Consider the following 6,000-nt stretch of genomic DNA (forward strand, 5'->3'; position numbering starts at 1 on the left):
ATACTGATTCCACATCACCTAACAACAATAAAAACTCTACTGTGATCCATCCAATCAACCAAAAATTTAGAAACTAGGCCCTATATTAATCAATCCTTTTCCAATACATTTTCTTGGAAGTATAACATTAATGAAAGGTTTCTAGATTTGATACATTAGATATATTTTATCCTTCATCACTCTATCAATCTTTCAAATATCCTTGTGTTCTTTGAAAATTCCATTCCATAATTTCAACCAGGTGCTGATGACAAGCTATGGATAATACTGCAAAGAATGGATATTCCAGAACACGTCATTGTTCTCATGAGGAACCTGTGCACAGGTCAAGAGGCAGTCATTCGAACAAAACAAGACCTATGATATGCAAATGATACAACCTTGATTGCTGAACACAAAGAGGATTTAAAATGCTAAGTGATAAGCATCAAAGACCACAGCTTTCAGTATGGGTTGCACCTCAAAATAAAGAAAACAAAAACCCTTACCCCTGGACCAAGAAATAACACTCATATAAGTGGAGAAAAGACTGAAGTTGTCAAAGACTTCATTTTGCTTGGATCCGCTATCAATGCTCATGGAAGCAGCTGTCACGAAATCAGAAGTCATACTACATGAAGCACATCTGCTGCACAAGACCTCTTGAAAGTGTTCAAGTGCAAAGATGTCAGTTTGAGGACTAAGGTGCATCTGACCCAAACCAGGGCATTTTTAATAGTCTCATAAGCACATGAAAGTTGGACAATGAATTATAGAAGACTACATAAAAATTTATGCATTTGAGATATGGTGTTGGAGAAAAATATTGAATGTACCCTGAACTGCCAGAAGAACAAACAAATATGTGTTGGAAAAAGTATAGCCAGAATGTTCCTTAAAAGCTGGGATGGCAAGACTTTGCCTCTCATACTTTGGATATATTATCAGGAGGGACCAGTTCATGGAGGAAGATATCAGGCTTGGTAAAGTAGAATGTCGGAGAAAAAGAGGAAGACTCCAACAAGATGGAATAACACTTTGGCAGCAGTAAGGGGCTCAAGTGTAACACTGATTATGAGGATGATGGACCAGGAAGTGCTGTGCATAAGGTCACTATGAGTGGGAACCTACTCGACAAGAGCTAACAACCAAAACAATAGTTACAGACTTTAAAGTCTTCTGTTCTCATTTTGGTACATATGCACATAATTTTTTTAAATTCAATTTTATCACCTTTTCAGATATTACACTAAAATGTGGCTTTCAAAAAATTACTCCCATTAGTGTTTTGAGTTCTGTGGTTTAATTCAATGGCATTTTCTAGTATCTTTCTTTTAAAAGCATTGTGCTCCTGTGCATCACCTTAGGAAGAGCAGAAGCCTTTCTTAGAGAGCGAAATGTTAAAATTTACTCATCATATTATAATTTCATGCTTAAAGGAAAAAGAAAAATGATAGCTTCTATACAACTTTAATTAACTGTTTAAAACCAAATTGCAAAGATACTATACACTGCTGGCCAATGCAAACTATAGAAGGCTATGAAGTAAAGTCCACTTCCCAATATTAAATTCTTGATCTCATGTCCTTATTGTTAAGTGTCATTGAGTCGATTCTGACTCACAATAACCCTGTATGGGGTTTCTGAAGCTGTAAGTCTTTGCAGTAGCAGAAAGCCTCATCTGTCTTACATGGGGAGACTGGTGGATTTGAACCGCCAACCCTATGGTTAACAATCTAACGTTTAAACCACTCTACCATCAGGGTTTCCCTGATCTCACGTACTAGCTCTACTCAACAGAAATAATAATACGCCACACCAGGACTCCTGGAAATCCAATGCGGGGAGTTTTACTCTGTCTTCTTGTGTGCACATTCCAAAAGTGCCTATGTACATACACGAATCAAACATGGCACCCATACACATACCCACTGCTGTTGGGTTGATTCTGACTCACAGTGACCTCTATAGTACAGAATATGCCTGTTCTACGGGTTTCAGAGACTGTGCATCTTTACAGGAGCAGATAGTCTCAGCTTTCTCCAGTGGAGCAGCTGGTGAATTTGAACTCCTGACCTTGTGGCTAGCAGTCCAACACTTAACCTGCACATGCACATATTTAAATATTTGAAAATACTAGACTGAACATTTATGTTGGGCACTTAACATGTGTCAAACTGTGTGATATCGAATCAACAGTATTTTGTAACTTGCTTCCCTGCGGCAAGTTACAGAATGCTATTGATTTGATAATACATAGCTTGACATATGTCAATCATTGGTCAATTTCAAGTATGTACCTTAGATATTGTTTTCTTATTCTGGCTACCATTTCAGTACTACTGCTGCTGGTGTTGTTAAGAGCTGTAGACTGAATTCTGACTCATAGCAACTCTGTATAGGGTTTCCAAGGAGCAGTTGGCGAGTTTGAACTGCTGACTTTGTAGATTTCAGTTCTGTGCTGATCCAGAGCACCACACCTATAGATCTTCTTTATTCTTTTTAATGACTCCAGAGTACTCTTTCACATGGAAGGGCCACTATTTATTTATTGTTACTGTTAAATGCCGTTGAGTCGGTTCTGACTCATAGCGATCCTGGCTAGGGTCCAGATCTATTTTCATGGCATAAGCCCTTGATGGTTCAGTGGCAGAATTTTTGGTTCCCTTTGTGTGCAATCAGGGTTCCATTTCCAGTCACCACCTGTGCAGCCACTATCTGTCTCCTGCTGCGATGATGCTCAATAGGTTTCAGCAGAGCTTCCAGACCAAGATGGACTAGAACACAGGCCTGGAGATCTGGTTCCAAACATCAGTCAATGAAAACCGTAAGAATAACAATGGTCTGATCCACAATTAATGATGCAGATGACATTGAGTCTGCAGCATTTCATTCAGTTATAGATCAGGTTGCCATGAGTTGGGAGCAGACTTGAGAGAAAAATAGCAAGTGGTCCATGGCATTTGGTTGTTTTCTGTCTTTTTTTTTCCTTTTTAAAGATGATATTAATATTATGTTGAAATCTTGTAAAACTATCTCTAGAATAAGTTTCTGGAAACACAAGACTCGATTTGAAAAGTACGCACATTTTACTTATTTTTAAAACTTTTTATTGTGAGTTGAATAAATGCTTACAGAAAAGATCAGTTTTCCACTCCCCAATTTACACTCATTTTGTTTCATGTCATTGATTGCAATCCTTACACTGTAACATCACACATTCCACTTCCTCCCTATGTTTCCTGTTTCCATTCAGCCTTCTTTCCTAACCCTTCTGAACTTTGCTCTTGGGTATTAAATGCTACCATTTGATTTCAAATGCTTTAAGTTCTAAGTGTTCTTACCTCACTAGTGTTACTGTTCCCCTTACTGACCTATCTGCTATTTGGCTGAAAACTGTGCCACAGAGTTGAATTCATTTCCAGACCTGAATGGTGACTAAGGACCAAAGTCTTGAGGGTTCCACAAGTCTCTATTTCACCAGTCAAGTAAGCTTAGTTTTTTTAATCATTTGGGGTTTGTTCCACCTTTTTCTCCTGCTCTACCCAGGACCTTCTGATGTGATCCCATTCATAGCTGTTAGTAGTGGCAGCAGAGCACCATCTAGTTCTGGTATCAAGGTTACGGAGACTGATAGGCACATGGTCTATTAATCCACTGAACTCATTATTTACATGTCTCTTCGATTTTCATCACTCTTCTTTCATACAGATAGGGAGAGAACAAGAGTTGCATCTCCTCAGCAGCCTGCTCACAAGATTTTAAAATCCCCAGCCACTAGCTACTAAAGTAGGAATCAGAACATTGTCCTTGCAGACTGCATTATGCCAACTGACCTTGGTGTCCAATGAGACTATGGTCCAGTGATCCTTGGAGGTACGCTCACTTAAAACACAAGCTGTCAAAATAAGAGGCATCGATTTTTGTTTCCATGTATAATGTGTGAGCTGCCTTACTTCTATGTAAAAGGATCTCAAAGTAATTAGAAAGATAGCATATGAAGAAATCTTATGTAAGATAGGTTTGCCCTTAAAATGTGAAGGTTGTATTTGTGATGAATGTGAGAGAATCCAGTCATCTAGGACATAACAAAAATGAACTTTATAGTCAACCACTCACATAATACCAGGTTTGTTGTTATGTGTGCTGTCAAGTCACTTCCAACTCATAGTGACCCTGTATTGGGTTGCCAGGAGAGACTCATTGTTTGAACTGCCAACCTTGAAGTTACCAGTCCAGTATTTATCCTTAGAATCACACCAGGGTTTAAAGAGGCATTTAATATCTTTCAATTTTTCATGCTTTTGTTTCAAACCAGACAATTAACGCCCTTAAGTTTTCTAAAAAAAAAGTATTTTACCAATATGTAGCTCATTGCAGACAGTCAATAATTACCTCCTTTCTAATCTGTTACAACTTATAAAAGGAGAGAAGACAGAGGAAATATTAAATGTATCCAAGGTGAGAAGTGGTTGCTGTCAACTTCTTGCAGGAAGTGTCTTACATTTTGAAAAGGACTTAATATTCATTTAAAAAATAGAATCTGATGGAGGACATATTTGCATATTCACTTTATCATGATGGAAAGTTGCAAATTAAGGCATCAAAGAGTGACAATTTTCATAGTCCCTGAGATCTCAGGGTACAGAGCTATTAAGAATGTCAAGTCAGCCTTATTAGCAGACTTCACTCTTCTTTGGTATTTTTACCTATTTCGAATAAGAAGCCCAAGCAATATTTTTATATTATAGAGTTTCTCTTCAAAGAGTCTTTCCTCCAGAAAAATGCTACCTCATAGGTACATAGCTAAATAGACTGGTAGCTAGATAAGGCTTACTTACTTAGTAAGGGAGAAAGATAATTTCACATGAGCTTTACCTTCCACCGAGAGATTTGGCAAGGAGCCCTGATAGACAAGTGGTTTATACGTTGGGTTGCTTACTGACTGCAAGTCAGCAGTTTGAATCTACCAGCTGCTCTAAAGGAGAAAGATAAAACTTTCTGCTTCTATAAAGATTTACAGCCTTCCAAAATCCCTATCCCTGGTCACTATGAGTTGGAACCAACCCCATGGCAACATAGCCACCACCAGAGGTATGGCGTATGGCCACCACTCGTCTGTCAGTTTGTTGTTCTGTTGTGGCTTGTGAGTTGCTGTGCTTCTGAAGCTATGCCACCAGTATTTTAAATACCAGAAGCGTCACCCATGGCGGACAGGTTTCAGATGAGCTTCCAGATGAAGACAGACTAGGAAGGAGTGACGAACTACTTCCAAATTTTTAGTCACTGAAAACCTTATGAATAGCAGAGAAACACTGTCAGATATAGTGCCGGAAACGGAGCCTCTCAATTTGGAAGTCACTTAAAATGTGACAGGGGAATAGCTGCCTCCTCAGGGTAGAGTTGACTGTGATGACGCGAATGGAGTAAAGCCTGTGGGAGAAAAGCCCACAGGACCTTCATTTGCTGATGGGGCACAACTCAAAATGAAGAGAAATAGCTGTAAACATCCATTGTAAAACAGAACATGGAATGTATGGAGTATGAATCTGGAAAAATTGGAAGTTGTTAAAAATGAAATGGAACACATAAACATCGATATCTTAGGTATTAGTGAGCTGAAATGGACTGATATTGGCCATTTTGAAACTGACAACCACATGGTTTACTATGCCGGGAATTGAAGAGGAATGGTGTTGCATTCATTGTCAAAAAGAACATATCCAGATCAGTTATGAGGTATAACGCTGTCTGTGATAGGATCATATCCATGCATCTACAGGGAAGACCAGTTAATACCGCTATTATTCAAATTTACGCACCAACCTCTAAAGCCAATGAGGATGAAATAGAAGTATTCTACCAACTTCCTCGATGTGAAATTAATTGATCAAACATGCAATCAAGATGCACTGATCATTACTGGAGATTGGAATGCAAAGGTTGGGAGCAAAGAGGAAGGATCAGTAGTTGGAAAATATGGCCTTGGTGATAGAAATGATGCTGGAGAACGCATGATAG

General features: G+C 38.7%; 1 protein-coding gene across 1 annotated transcript in view; it reads right to left on the reverse strand.

Moving 5' to 3' along the window:
- Window positions 1–6,000, reverse strand: part of BZW2 (basic leucine zipper and W2 domains 2) — a 104,496-nt gene that overhangs the window by 69,976 nt on the left and 28,520 nt on the right. The window lies entirely within an intron of this gene.

Source organism: Chrysochloris asiatica, unplaced genomic scaffold (assembly GCF_000296735.1).
Source record: "Chrysochloris asiatica unplaced genomic scaffold, ChrAsi1.0 scaffold00006, whole genome shotgun sequence".
Lineage (NCBI taxonomy): Eukaryota > Metazoa > Chordata > Mammalia > Afrosoricida > Chrysochloridae > Chrysochloris > Chrysochloris asiatica.